The 16381-nt window shown below is 38.8% G+C and overlaps 1 long non-coding RNA gene across 1 annotated transcript in view; it reads left to right on the forward strand.

The window, feature by feature from the left end:
* Nucleotides 1-15442, forward strand: part of LOC113629930 (uncharacterized) — a 45021-nt gene extending 29579 nt beyond the window's left edge. Inside the window, exons 2-3 of the long non-coding RNA XR_003436760.1 lie at nucleotides 705-861; nucleotides 15320-15442. This is a non-coding gene — a long non-coding RNA (uncharacterized LOC113629930). The remainder of the gene's footprint in view (nucleotides 1-704; nucleotides 862-15319) is intronic.
* Nucleotides 15443-16381: the final 939 nt, after the last annotated feature.

Below are 16381 nucleotides of genomic sequence, written 5' to 3' on the forward strand. Positions count from 1 at the left end.
CTGGAGGCTCCAGACCCATCACTTCTGCCCGGGAGCAGCTTTGTCTACTTCCCTGTGAACCATGCACATAGTATCGTTATCTATGCAACTCGATGTGAACAGGACTAGGAAGCACTGGTTGGAGCGATGGTTTCTAAATCTGGGTCAGGGTCAGCATCACTTGGGGGAACTGTTAAAAAAAAAAAAAGGCACCAGATTCTCAGGCTGCCCCCGGGTTCACAGAATCAAATTCTTTGACTCCTGGAGCCAGGAAATAGGCTCTTAAGAAACTTCTCAGGTGACTCTCATGTTGTAGAGATCAAGGTTTGAAAACATCTGGATTATAAGCGTGGGCTTTGGGATGAGCTATGCCTGTTTCGAATCATGGCTCCATCACTAATTATTGCGTAAGTTATATAAACTCTTTGAGCCTCTGTAAAATGTAGATGAAAACACTTACATCATGCAGAGAAGGAAGTACATAGCACCATGCCTGGTCTGAAGGAACACTAAATAAATCATAGTTCTTATTGTTATTATTATTTACACTTACTGGTACTTTAATGACCAGAGTTAAGGCACCTCCCATGGCCCCTCCCATTCCTGGGTTTCTTTATCACTTGAGGTTAAGGCTACTGAATGACCATCCCTGGGCCACATATATTTAGCAGTTTAGGGACCTCTTGAGATGCATTTGCACTTACCGCTCCACCTTCCACCTCCAGGGCACAGAGTTCCAAGGTTACAGCACAGACAATGACGATAGAGAAGAGAATCGTGCTAACCAGCTTGCCCAGGAGCGGACTCTAGCTTTACCACCTGAGCCAACCTAGCTGTGGCTAATTTTGAAAAGGGAGAAATAGCACTCAATATATTCCACAGGTAAGGAAAAAATAAGAACTTTTATTTCCTTTGCTAACGTAGATAAACATTTGTATGTTTTAAGTATAAATTCTTGTTTAAACATTTGGCCTTGCGTTAAGTTGTGCCTTTGACCAAAACTTCTTGGAGTACTAATAAAATCTTGAGCTTCTGCTAGATAAGTAAAATCTTCCTTGGTCAAAATTAAGAACAGTGCCATCTTCTATAAGGTTTTAGAAAAAAAAAATTCAACTACAGAAAATGATTAAAAGGCAGAACCACTTTTAAAGATAAAAGTTTATAATTAGCATGGAAGTTCTATAATTTAAAATGGAAAGTTTGTGAAGCTATAGGAAAACAGGGTAAACTTCAGCTACAAAATAACAGGTTTCATATGTTAAAAATATCAATCATTTAACCCAAAGTGAACCAATTATAACACATTTCCTCTAATGTATGAGTCTGAAGCCCAGAGGTAAGCCCACTGACTTATAGGAAATAAGTCATGTCCTTAATACTAATGACCAAACTTTTGCCATATATTGCTGTCTAAATTGATAATTCCAAATTCCGGTTCCATTCAAGTTATTGGGTTCAGTATTGTTATTTTAATAGTGTAGGAGCACTTACATAGTATACTGCATTGAAGTTTGTCATCAATGTAATAACCATGTATCACTTATATAATTGTTATTATCCAGACAAATATGTTTTTCATAGTCATCTGGGATCCATTTGGAGTAGCATAACTCCTGTTTTAACTTAGAGTTAGCTTTATTTCCATATTATTTCACTTCTGTATATCAAAAGCATACCTTGCAGCTTGACAGGTAGTAAATTGGTATTGTCAAAGAACTGTCAATCATTTCAGAATATATTCTTCTAATCAACTGGCATGAACTTGATACATGATAGATAGCTTATCAAGTGTCTGTTTGGATTCTTTCATTTGGAGTGTGTTGACTGAACCTATGGCATGAGGAAACTTGATCTCAAGCTAAAGTAATGGAATTTTTGTACCTAAAATATAAAGAATTTGGGGGGGGGCAGGGGGTAAGGGAGTGTAGGTGATGAAATACTTCACCGTGCAGTGCCAACTCCTTTTGCCCCCCAAGAGTTAGTTTAAAATTGGGATCACTGAGTTCCAAAGCCCACTGCACTCCAGGAAATAATTTAAACTATGCAGTGGTGTGAGTATCATTTTATTCATGGCGCATGACAAAGAAAAATAAATTTGACTACCAGGAGTTTCCTTTTAGAAAACCAATTGGTTTTTACCAGCATGATCATATATCTGTTCACACTCCTGATGAGCAGTGGAGATAGCCCACCGCCTGCCTTTGGGTTTGCAGGAAGTTTGGGATACCTCCCCAGCTATTCTGGCCTACTCCACACTAGGTTTCAGTTATTAACTGAAATTTTCCCAGTGGTCCACTAAGTAAAATGTGGAATTTATTCTCCATAACTATTCATGCTCCAAAACTAAGACTTCAGTCAGATCTCTCTCATATATAAAGAGAATAGGAGCCTAGAGCTTTCCATGACACATCAGGTCAAAGAGAGCCTGTGATTACTTCGATTGGTTTCACTGTTCATGTGCTAGCTTTCCTTTCTCTGAACTTCTTCTACACTGTATTTTAATATAAGTTGTTTTGTTGTCACGTTTGCGTTTGTGTGGTTTTATTCTGCACCCAGTTTATTGAAAGCTCTTGGGTACAGAAATTGGGTCCTGTATTCCTGCAACATTGGATTAGAAACATAGTATTTTAAAAACATTTATTAAGTGAATCATGTGAATTGATTGCAACCTGTCTGGATTACTTAGAGATCTGCTTTAATTTTCCCCCTTACGTATGTATGCATAAGCACATTGTATTTATACTAAGCCTCTAACCCCAGTCAACCACACAGTAAGAATGGAGTTACCTGTAAATTCTGGGAGACTCCTGCCTCAGAAAAACATGTACAGTTAAATGAACTAGAGTAGAATGGATAGAATACTTTTATCTGAAGTAAAGATGAAAAGATCATGCATGTGTGTGTGTGTGGGGGGGTCATATAGGGCTCTTGAGGGAGTACAGTATCTGGATAAAGGCATTTTCCCCATCTGAGGCTCCATTTCCAAACTCCTGTCACCCGAGTCATATTCTTGCCAAAGACACAAAAATGGGGGTCAATGTTGGGTGAATATTTCCTCTGCTTACAGACCTCTAGGTTGGTGTTTCTCCTTGTGTTAGCATTTCCACTGGAGCTTACTGAAGCTGATTACATCATATTCTGGAAGAAAAGGTTTTACATCTTTAGGCTACCATTTGACTGCACATTATTTCAATCAAATCAAGATCAGTCTAGAGAAAGGGAAAGTAACATTAGCATGGAGGAAGCACCAACTCCACAGAAGAAATACAAATCAGCATGCAGTACATTTTAACAAAATGATCATCATAAAAGATTACAGACTCAATGGAAAAAAAGAAAACCACAGGAAACTTTGTACGCAAAGAAGCTTAAGTATAGCCGTTGTTTGCAGCTTAAATCTATTCCTAGGTATGCCACCTGTCTTCTTGACACTTTCAAAAAGTATATACATTTTCTCAAAAGTTGTTCTTTACTGAATTAATAATTTTTACCAAAAAATTGTTATGCATCCTCATGCTTAAAAGTGAAACATTCCTTAAAGATTCTAAGCGACTTATACCATAGTATGTATAAAAACTGCCCTCCCTGCAACTCCTCCCTCCCCCTGCCAACTAAATTGACATCTAATCTGAAACTCAATAGAAATGTTCCTATTTAACATTGTAAGTAGTTGATCCAGAGGATTTGGAAATTGCTGGTATTAACTGAAGAGAGGAAAGTAGGGCTGTGGTCTGCTGAGCATGCCTGAGTTGGTGGCAATATGTGCCTTATCCCAATCAATACCTTCAGATTCTTTCTTTAAAGTTGCACAGGGCTTCCCTGGTGGCGCAGTGGTTGAGAGTCCGCCTGCCGATGCAGGGGACACGGGTTCGTGCCCCGGTCCGGGAAGATCCCACATGCCGTGGAGTGGCTGGGCCCGTGAGCCATGGCCGCTGAGCCTGCGTGTCCAGAGCCTGTGCTCCGCAACGGGAAAAGTTGCACAGAGTTCATTCAAAGCTGCTATTGATGTAATGCATGGGTGTGTGTATCCCTTATTGAGGTTACATACTTGAGGTGAGGTAGCGATATAACTGCTTTATTTTTTTTTAATTTATTTATTTAATTAATTTAATTTGGTTGCGTTGGGTCTTCGTCGCTGCGTGCGGGCTTTCTCTAGTTGCAGCTAGCGGGGGCTAATTTTTGTTGCGGTGCGCGGGCTTCTCATTGCGGTGGTTTCTCTTGTTGCAGAGCATGGGCTCTAGGCACGTGGGCTTCAGTAGTTGTGGCACGCGGGCTTCAGTAGTTGTGGCTCGCGGGCTCTAGAGCGCAGGCTCAGTCGTTGTGGTGCATGGGCTTAGTTGCTCTGCGGCATGTGGGATCTTCCCAGACCAGGGTTCGAACCCGTTTCCCCTGCATTGGCAGGCGGATTCTTAACCACTGCACCACCATGGAAGCCGATAACTGCTTTATTAAAAGGATGTGGACCTTTAAGTGCCATAGCTACGGAAAGTGGGGGTAGTTATAACGCTGCTGTCTGTCTTCAGTAAAAATATCTGCATCCCACTCCCACCTCCATCCTCAAGCATTGGGTAATAATACCTACAGCAGAAAGAAGATTTGTCTAATGAGTTATGAAAGTTGTTTCTTTTGAGAACTGGGCCCTGCTCACAGTAGAATAATTAAGTAATCACTGCTATCGTGTGAATCCAGCCTAAAATTGCAATTTTGGGTCCATATGGGAACAATTTGGCATGGGAGATAATTACTGAAAGTATAAATGTAGTTTAATTCTTCAGCAAGTGGTAACGACATCAGAGACAATTACCCATCATCACTCTAATTACCTGATAGGGTTTATTAAGCACCCATAGGCCACTAACTCTATATTATGGATTGTACCATCAATTGAAGTGGGCAGAGACCTTGCCCTTTGGGCACTGACGCGAGAGAACAGATAGCAGATCGTCAGATGCACAAACTGAACATTTCCCAGTCCTCCTGGTTTTCAAACATCATGACTTTGCTGGTTGAGCAAACTGTTGTAGACAATTTGAGCTCTAGGACAAAAGATGGAGGATTATGATTTCCACAGGGGTTAAAGGTCTTAATGCCTCAGCCAGGTATTATCCTATGTGTCTGTGAATGCAAAAATACATTTAGGATCAAAAGGAAATACTGTCAAGAATGTGAATGGGTTGCCCCAGGCTCCCACCCGCCAATCACAGACTCCTGGAAGAAAGCTCAAGACTAGATTTGGCTAGGGTCTTTCAGGCCACTTAACCAACTTGCCAGTTACATGGAAGTCTTCATCAACTGAGATGATCACTGGCCGTGTCAAAAAACAAGCCTATTAAGGCTGTAAGAAATTTAAATTTTAATATACCTCTGAGTGATATACTGGATTGGAATAACTTTCTCGCTATTTGAATAGCTAGAAAGGACTCTAATGTTTATAGACTGTCTTTCATGTGTAAGCAGTAAGCCAAAGCCCATTTATGGTGTATTATGGCTCATCACAGTCATTTGTTCTCCTCTGCTCTTTATTTTGGCAATATCATCCAAATACAAATTCTATTTAAATGTATTATTCCTAATCTATATGATGTCATTGTGCTTTGCATGGAATGGCACTCTATTGCTGTTTTAACTTGGAGGAAATTGAAAGATCTTTCTTCATGGTAAAGATTATGATGAATCAGATCTCAGTCTTAAAAGCTCATTTAGTTTTGGATGCAAAACTTCAGACTTAAGTGGAGTTGTACAGTGTGAGGAGAGATGAAAGGGACTTCAGTCTTTGAAAGATTGTGTCCCCTCCTGACAACTGCAGAATGGGGTACCCAAATGATGCCATTCATTGAATAATCCATCTTGAAAATGAATTCCTGGAAGACAGATTATCTTCTCTATGTTCTGGAAAGAATCCACAAAATGCTTCCTACAGAAGAATTCTCACTGTAACATTTCATGAGGAATAATCCATTTTAGGTGGGTGTTCTCTTAGTGAAAGTTCTGCACAGAACTATGAGAAATCTATTATATGCACCAGGCTTTTTCTTTTCACTGAAGAACTTATTCACATTTTTTGCTAATACTCATAATATATATGTCCTGATTATCATTGCTCAATTGAATAACCCCTTCGTGCATATTTTTGTCTAAGTGAAAAATTTGTAAATTGATTAAAATATTTTGAAAGTTTTGGTGAGTTATGACCCTGTCCATACGAACACTGTGTATGTTGAAAATACAGTATACTTCTATATGGACTCTAAAGCCTGGTAGAAGCATGTAAAGTCTTAGAATGGGACCAGAGTCTTAGGTTCATGTACTCTGATCTCCTTTCAAATTCAGAGTGTCTTTTTATACTCACAATGTGTAGTGCACCTGCACTAGTAAAGGTTCTCCAGAGAAACAGAACCAATAGAATGTGTATCTACATGAAAAGAGATTTATTTTAAATTGGCTGATGTGATTATGGAGGCTGACAAATCTAAAATTGGCAGGGTGGCCCAGCTGGAGACCAAGGAAGTCTGAAGGCTGTCAACTGACAGAATTCCCTCTTTCTTGGGAGAGCTGTCTATTGTTCTAGTCAGGCCTTCAACTGATTGGAAGAAGCCTGCCCACATTATGGACGGCAATCTGCTTTACTCAAGAGTCCACCAATTTAAATTTTAATATCATCAAAAACGCCCTCACAGAAACGTTCAGAATAATGTTTGACCATATATCTGGGCACAATGTCCCAGCCAAGTTGACATATAAAATTAACCATCACAATGCCCAACAACAGCATTTGAGAGGGTTGTTGCTTTCCCCTTTTTGCCCTCTTTGAGCAACAAAATTTTGCTTATAATAGGGAAGAAATACACACACACACACACACACACACACACACACACACACGCACACGAGGAGTTCATGGTTAGACTTAACGCAAAGAAAGATTACTAGAGAATGAGTGAATCTACACTGTGGACTGACAACCCTACACATTTTACCACATGAGTAAATCTAGTGCCAGTATATATAAACATTTGTATAATTTTTAAAGTGGGAAAAGGGATCTGACTTAAAATTCCGGTTCTTCATCACTAGGAGTCTTGTGACTTTTCCCATGTAAATGGGATCCAGAAACTTCTAGCTTCTCTTCAACTTCTGTTTGTTCCATGAGACTCTTGTCCAAGCTAGAGAACAGACTTCTTTATTTCAGGACAGTAGCTGTGTCAACTTCTAAACTTGTTCATATCCCCGTTTCTCTTCTCTCCTGCTTCCCCACAGCATGCAAATATTCAGAGCTTCTCATACTCCAGACCCTGCAAACATTCAGAGAGAAAGCTTGACTTTTTTCTCTTTTCCCACAGCATTCCACGTCTCTAATTTTCTAGAGTATGAAACAATCCTTTTAAAAATATTAATCACACTTTTCCTGTATTCTCATCAACCAAGTGATTCTAGAAACTGAGCTAGCAAGCAAGAGTGTTTCTCACTTTCCTTCCACTTCTCCAGACCTCATATCTCTGTATAAGCCCAGGGACTTGCCACACAAAAGCAGAACTCTCCTTAAAGATGAAGGAGGGGAGAGAATGAGTAGGTGAAAGCAAAGTTCTCTTTGGCAGAGGTATTGGGAGTAAAGGGGGCAGTTGTGTAGCAAGGAGGAGAAAACTGGGAAATCACACGGGAATGTATTCAACCCAAGTACGTTTCTAATTAACCATTTCTTTGCGAATATCATTTAGGTCCTGTACCATCTTCAACAGATGTCATCCACTCTCTGAGGGGATGGGAAGCACGGTCATGTCTGAGGCAGCACATGCCAGTTTTGGACAGCTCTGACTTTTAGGATTTTCTTCCTATTGGGTCAACATCTTCTCCTTGGAAACTTCACCTGCATCTGCCTCCAGGAGCACTGGGTCTTTATTATCCCTCATAGAAGCACATGAATACCACATGGCTCCTAAACCTCATTTTTCCTGGTTAAAGCTCCAGTTCCCTCAACCAATCTTTACATGACATGATTTTTCAGACCCTTCTCTCTCTTAGCTGCCCCTCTGGTGACTTCCTAGATTTTCAGTGTTCAGATGGCTCAGAACTGAACTGAGTATTCCTGCCAGACTGTCTGCCTAGTACCTAGTAAAGTGGAATTACTCCCGTTTTGTCCTATGACTCACATTATCAGCCTGACAGTCATATTTTCATTAGCTTTTTAAACCATCACGTTGCATGATTTGCCCATATTGAGATTATAGCAACTCAAATCTCATGGTCTTTTTCTTTACAATTATTGCCAAACAAGGACTTCTCCATCCTTACTTTTCCATCTTTATTGTTAACTTTCATCTGGCCCACCTATAGTTCTGGCCTTTCAAAATCTAGCTGTCTGAGAATCACATAAAATATCAAGTACCCAGAAATATTAAAGTTCTAATATAAAATAACTGCTGGTGAGTGAAAGCAATGAAACCAAATAAACATATATTTAAATAAAGATAACTACTGTTACATTCATACAAAATTGAATGCAAAAATAAAATAATTCTTTTGAAAGGAAATATTAAAAATTATTTTAAAGTTATAAAATGAAATGCTAATAATTTAGTAGTAATGCTCAAGATATAAATCCAAGATTGTTATCAGTAAAGGCCAGCAGTGTATGGGGGAAAGGCTAGGGAGAGTAAAAACATGCCAAATTCCTAATATCACATAATGAGAATCAAAGGTTTTGTTTCATTCATGAATTTGAAATTTTGTGAAATATAGGTTCACATATGATTTGAAAAACTTAGCAGCAACCACAAGTAAAATAAAAAAAATAGGATGTCCATGTTCTGAATCACTATGGAAGATAAAAGGAATCAAAACACCAATTATAGAGCAAAACCAGGCACACACAAAATAAACAGCAAAACATTACCCCAAAACAAAAGGAATAAACAAAACACTAGAGGAAAGGTCAAATATCAGATACAACAATTGAAGTAAATTTTTTAAATGTTCCAATGAAAAAGCATACATTCCTTAGGATAAGCTTTAGAAAAAGAAAAGAACTTAAAAAAAAAGATGAATAAAAGAATAAGTAGACTTAAAACAAAATGACACAAAAGTTTAATAAAAAACATAAAACATGACAACAGAGCAGAAAATGGTTATATCTTTGACATATAAAGACCACATAATAATTGTCAAGGAAAATAATAAATTTCCATTAGAAAAATGTATAAAAGGCAAGAACAGAATTCACCGAAGAAACACAAATAGTAATATTTATATGGAAGAACATTTAATGTCACTGTAGTCAGTGAAATTCAAACCAAACAAAAAGAAAATTTGAGATTTGTTTATTTTCTTGCTTGTTTTTGCCTACCAAATCAACAAAGAATTTGAAAAGGAAAGATCATCTTGAATGAGGGTAAGATGGGCTTTTTCTCAAACCACTGCTGGTGGTAATGCAGATTGGTGCAAGCCTTCTGAGTGCCTTCTTCAGTGCTATGTATCAAGAATCTTTAAAACATCTTTTTACTCAATAATTCCACTTTTAGAAATGTACTCTAGGGAAATAAAAACGCAGATAAACTTCTTCACAGTAAAGTGCAAACTTTTTTTATTAAAAAATAATTTAAAATTTCAGTATAATAGAGAAATAATTAAATAAGTTATAATGTGTGACCAGTTCACTATGTTTGTAGAGTTTTTCATGTCACGGGGTGAAAGATTATAATCAAATGCCAAGTAAGTAAAATGTATGATTTCAATCCTGTAAATTGTGTGTGTGTGTATTTCCTCAGTTCTAAGGCACATTTTTCATATTTTAGTGCTTCTTATCAGGGTGAATTATACATTTAATACAATCCCTTTCTGAGCCCCAAAGTTGTTTTTAAATTGATGCATTATCTCACAATGAATTGCATCTTGAAGTCGAAGATATACTGTGTGTCCACATGCTTTAAAAAATTGCTTATATATTTAGAAAAGAAATTTTTTTAATAGAAAAAAGTCCACTGTGGCATACCTTTAAAGATTGTTTCTCATGTTGGTATTTAAAGAGACCCTCTTATAGGAGTTCCTCTCTGCCATGTTGATGGTATGTGCCTATTACCTGCTTGTCTGTTTACCTTACTAAAAAGAGAATGAAACCCACTTGGAGTGGATTCTCATTATGAGTAAACACTAGATCCTACTGATCAGATCAGCGTTTTGTTTTGTAAGGACAACAGACTACCCACTTAATAGTCCTTTCTGGAATTTTGCAAGATAACAACAGTATGTCTACTTATTTACTGTTTCTAGAATCTGCTCCCAAACCCCATATTGTCCACCTTCTGAAAACCCAAAGGCTTAGTTGTTTCAGTCTCCTGACATACTTCAGGGTCTCCTTGATTCAGTGATGACCCCAAGTCACCCCACAATCATGCCTACAATTCCCTTAGAATCCTGGGGTGCAAGTCCTCTGGAGATGGAATGTAGGATTCATTTAAGCAGATCATTCTTTTTGGAAATCTGTGTACCCTTTTAATCCATGCTGGACTTCCTAAGTTTTGAAGATAATTTTCCTTCATTGAAATACTTCTCTCATCTACTAACATTATACCGTCATTTCCAGTATTGTACATTTTACTTTCTTGTTCACATCTGTGATCTGAACAGAGTTGAAATGATAGGTTTTATTGCCTTTGTCACTTTTGTAAGCTTTGGCTTATCAGCACATTAACGATTCTGACAATTTTCTTATACATTTCACAATTTGTGTCCTTGGTTATATGACCTTCCTTGCATTTATATATGTATTCTTTCAAAATCTAAACTCATCAGAGGGTTTCTGGGCAGCCTTACTGACGTCTTTATCTCCACATTTATTCATCATAATGTGGTCAGGATTTCATTTTAGAACCCCCATCTCTCTTATGCCATGTTCTCTTTCTGAGTCTCTCTTTATAAAACCATATTTGAACTTTGTCTAAGCTGCTTTACAAACTTTTTTTAATTCCTAAAGCATTGGGTACATGCCTAACTGATCAAAAATCTACATCTTAGATATTAGCAATTCCAAGATGGCATGATCACTTTCTCCTGCAGTCCCTACTGCTTTTATGGTTCCAGAAAATGAAAGATTTAAATGAATAGTATACTTTGTCAAGATAATTAGGCTCAGTAATTGACATCGGTGCGTAGCTTTGTAGCAGGGGTTTGCTAGGTCCTGATTGCTCAGTTTTGTTCTGTAGCACAAAGTGAGAGCTGTCAATTTTGGGTTTTGCCCTTAGGGTAACGCAACATGACTGGTCCGGCAACTTCAGCTATAGCTTCATTTGAAAAGCTTTAAGGTCTACATACACACTGTATAAGAGCATACATAGTACACACAAAGCGCATTGAAATCAAGACTCCAAAGTACCTCACCATGCTTCTCCAGGGCCCTGTAATTCATGACCACAACGAGCAGAACAGCAGTGTTCCTTGTTTATTCCATCTGAGTAACCCAATAGTAGTAAAATTAAAACTTTATAAACAAGAAGACATTGAACTCTTTAACAAATTCAACTATGTTGTGAAAAAGCCCGAATGGGTTTTTCAATGCAGACATTTTGTCGAGACGCTTAATTTGTTTGTCAGACCCAAAATGTGGGAGTTTCAACAATTGTTATTTCTTTTCCATGTGGGACATAACAATATAACAACTTATATTGTTAGCATTTTGTCCTAGCCTTCTCTGTTAGGTTTTGGTTGAATTCTCAATTGAAATGATGATGTGTGTGATAGCTAAAGAGCGTAAGTTAAGATATTTAACGTCGGTTAGATGAGTGTTTGCCTCAGAAAGTCCATTGCAGTGAAGGAAGAAAATATTAGAACTTTAATTTATATTCATGTTTTAATCTCTTCAATTTTTATTTTTATGGATTTTTATAATATATACAATATAGTAATACATTTATAAAAATATATTAATAGGTACAGGTAAATATATCACAGGGGTTAAAAATTTTTTTCTTAAATTTTTATTTATTTGTTTATTTATTTTTGGCTGTGTTGGGTCTTTGTTGCTTTGCACAGGCTTTCTCTAGTTGTGGCGAGCAGGGGCTACTCTTCCTGTGGTGTGCAGGCTTCTCATTGCAGTGGCTTCTCTTGTTGCAGGGCATGGGCTCTAGGCACGAGGGTTTTAGTAGTTGTGGCATGTGGGCTCAGCAGTTGTGGCTCACGGGCTTAGTTGCTCCACGGCATGTGGGATCTTCCCGGACCAGGGCTTGAACCCGTGTCCGCTGCATTGGCAGGCGGATTCTTAACCACTGCACCACCAGGGAAGTCCCTAAAATTTTTTGATTGCAGTGCATGATCAAAAAAGTTGGGAAACATGGTGTTTTACATAAAAGTGGTCCCCAACTTTTTATTATATGTATATATATACATACATACATATAATACACATTTATATAATGTAATACCTATTCTCCCAGAGCTTGGAACTTATATTTTTCTACATTAAAAAATGGAGTCTCAGGAATTCCCTGGCATTCCAGTGGTTAAGACTTTGTGCTTCCACTGCAGGGGCCACGGGTTTGATGCCTGGTGGGGGAACTAAGATCACGCACACTACGTGGTGCAGCCAAAAAAATAAATAAATAAAATAAATCAAAGGCAAATTTAAGGTTATTATTATTAAAAAATGGAGTCCCTTAGTATTTACTGAGAACACAAGAGAAATAAATATGCTAGAGTATGGAAAAATAACTTAAATTAAAATCGGACCAGTGAGGTTTGGTAAACATTAGAATAGGCTATAGAAGGAGAGACTTCTAGATCTCCCTCAATATTTGTTCTTTCTTCTTTCTTAGTAGTGGAACCTATGGCTTTTAAATTGTGTACGTTCCTGTTTCCCTTACTACCAGTGCCACATGTAACTAAGTCATAACTCATGGGATGTAATCAGATGTGCTTTGGCTTATCAGTGCATTAACCATTCTGACAATTTTGTGTGCAACTTCTGAGATGTGTCCTTACAGAGAAGAGGCATGCCATTCTCCCCTTCCTGCTGGCAGCAATAAGGATGTGGTGGCTAAAGTCAAGCATCCATCTTGAACCATGAGGAAGAAGCCACACACAGATGAGGATAGAGCAAAAGATAGAAGGATCATGGACTCACTATGCCAGCTCTGGACTGCTGACCTCCAGATTGCCATTATAGAGGGAGAAATTAACTTGTATCTTGTTTAAAGCACTGTTGTTTGGGGTTTTCAATTATCCACCGCTGAATCTAATCTAGTGCAATAGTTAATTGAGACCGTGAAATATTTCCTTGAAGTACAGTATATTGAAGATTGCATACACTATGAATTTAGTTATATACACTTATTATTCCACCTTCATTGAATATTAATGACTATATGCAGAGGAAAAGATACAATTTCTTATAGTTAAAGTAGGAGATATGAATACAAGCAACAATAAAATGTAAGAGAGGTACAATAAAAGAACTGGAGTTTAGGATGGAAGGAAAACATTATTAGGAGGAGAGAACATTTGATCTTGGCCTGAAGCAACAAGACGTGATCACACAGGCACATGCTGAGAAAGCGTGAAATGTTCATAAGGAAGGGTAAATAGATGGGGGGGGGGGGAATTGTCCCAAACTCGGTCTGAAATAAAATGGTTTTTGTATGTGAGACAGTTCGCAACCAACTTTCTTCTGGAAAGAAATGAGCATTCCTGACAAGTGCTTAAGCAATTTTCTGATAAACTTTAAGGCAATTAAGACCTCTTCTGGGCAATCAGCTCCTCGCCCTCTCATCTGATGTTCTTTAACCAGATGATTTTTTCCTGAATCCTGCATAAAATTTTTATCTAAACAGTCTCTGTTCCTAAAACACATCCTTACCAAGAGTGAATCTTTGAATTAGCCTCTTTGGACTTCTTGCCTGGTGGCAAGAAAGAAATAAAAATTTAGGCATGAGATTTTTCTAGCATAATCAAAGTGTGCATATGAGAACCTAGTAGTTGATGAACCAGGTTAAATAATATTTGAAGCAATGAATACTGGGCTAAGGAGTTAAATCTCTTTGGTGGGGAGTGTGGAGCCATTTAAAGTTGCCAGAGACACAGTAGCTGTTCAAATGCATAGTTGTTGAACTGCGCTGAGGATTTGCATGCAATCCCGGTAGTGCCACAGGGCCGCTTGGCCAGTGACCGTGTGCTGGGTAATCCGGGCGATGTGAGCTGCTTGTCCACCACTTGACTGAATCTGGGATGTGAAGATCACCAGTGACCTCCTGGTACTGCCCTGTGACTTGGGCAGCACCAATCCCAGCCTTCATGCCCTTTGACCTTTGTAGTTCATTCATAGGGGTGTCTCCCCTCTGCATATGAAAACTCTCCTCTTTGGGGCTGTCAGGACATTGTACTGTGCTGATTCTGTTTTCCTCTCTACTTTCGTGACTCTTTCATCACCAGTTCTTTGTCTCTTCAGGGACTTTCTTCCCTCTTCCAGCCTCTGGATGCAGCCTTCCCAAAGCGCTGTCCTCTGCCTTTCCTCTTTCTGCACATGCTTCCTCTTAGAGTTTTCATACCTGGTGGTGCATCAGGACCTCCTGCAGTGTAGTAATATCTTTCACCATATGCAACGTAAGAGCTCTTCCTATTAGCACTATCTTGACAACAGTAGGATAGGTTGCCATAGATTTGGGTTGGGCTGAGATTTACTTGGATGCATGGGGGGTGGACCAAATGACATCTCAATAATTTATCCCTAGATGAGGATCCTATGCTTAGGTCTTTGTGTTTTAACCCCAGGAAATCTTTGTCTGACTTTAACACTAAAGAACTACTTTAGGGAAGACTTTCCAAATTAGTATTAACAATATAGCTTATGGCACATTAAAAACAGGTGCAATTGAAAGTCTCATTTTGCAAGTCTGTGAAGTAGAATGAAAATACATAGTATGATTTTATCAAGTTATTTTTCTTTCCCATATCTATTTCATCTCTATGCCTTGTTTATGCTTCTAATGGTGCAGTCGTCGCAGGGACTTGTAATTTTGACTGTGAACTCCTTGAAAGCATAGACTCTATCAATTTCCTTCTGTATTGTTTAACACATGCTTAGCATATAGTAGATGCAAAACAAAATTTGATCAAATAAATTAAAAAGAAAAATGATGTCGTTAAGGAAAACCAGAATTGTGGAACAAAAAATTAGAAACTAGATAAAAGGTAAAAATAATATTGAGAAGTTTTTAGAGGTCTGAATTTGATTCATGACAAATTTTAAAGAAACGTCCATAGAAATTATGATGATTTGCTTTTATACCTTGCTATTTATCTTTTACTTTCAGTTGACACTCCTCTCTCCCTGACTTCCTTTGTGATTGTTTTAAAACAGATCTGCAAATTCTTGGACACTTCTGCAGTAAAAAGGTGGAGACTGGGCTTCCCTGGTGGCACAGTGGTTGAGAGTCCGCCTGCCGAGGCAGGGGACACAGCTTCGTGTCCCGGTCCGGGAAGATCCCACATGCCGCGGAGCGGCTGGGCCCGTGAGCCATGGCCGCTGAGCCTGCGCGTCCGGAGCCCGTGCTCCGCAACAGGAGAGGCCACAATGGTGAGAGGCCTGCGTACCGCAAAAAATAAATAAATAAATAAGGTGGAGACTAAATTGCCTTTTTCTTAAACTTGGGCCAGCCAAGTCATTAATGAATGACTCTAGTCTACCAAATAGGATGAGGAGGAAGCAATCCTATGATACTTCTGTGGCTAGGCTGGGAGAAATGATACAGTTTCTGCTGACTCTGTATCTTGGAAGATGCGCCTTTGGGGGCCTGAGCAGCCATGTTAGAAGTCCAGATACCCTCAAGCTGCCATGATGCAGAGAACAGGAAGAAAGACCACTTGGAGGAGCCCCATTTGCTGTAGCCACCAGCTGTTTGAGTCTTCCCAGCTGGGGTACCAGGCATATGAATGAAAAAGCCTTCAAAATCACCCCAGTCCCCGACACCATTTACCTGTAACCTTATGAGACCCAAAGCTGCCCAACTGAGCCACTCCCAAATTCCTGAGTCACAGAAGCACGAAAGATAATAAGTGGTTATTATTATTTTACACCAGTAAGTTTTGGGGGGATTTGCTCTACACAGTGGGTAACAAATATACCCTCTAGCTAAATTATCATCTCAGCCAGATTCACCCATTTAAGTGCCTCATGCTTTTCAAAACATGCTAAGATTTGCATGTAATAAATTTATGTGCTTCTAAATTTTATTCCCATTTCTCATATTTATCCCTGAATAGCTAAAGCAAGGGCCCTGTCACGCCAGCTTGAGAGTTACAAATATAGAAGTTCAGAACTTGAAGCTGGGACTTCCCCGGTGGTGCAGTGATTAAGAATCTGCCTGCCAATGCAGGGGACATGGGTTCGATTCCTGGTCCGGGGAGTACCCACATGCCATGG

The sequence above is a fragment of the Aethalodelphis obliquidens genome, unplaced genomic scaffold, assembly GCF_003676395.1.
Source record: "Aethalodelphis obliquidens isolate GAN/ISIS:26980383/991018 unplaced genomic scaffold, ASM367639v1 scaffold2, whole genome shotgun sequence".
NCBI lineage: Eukaryota > Metazoa > Chordata > Mammalia > Artiodactyla > Delphinidae > Aethalodelphis > Aethalodelphis obliquidens.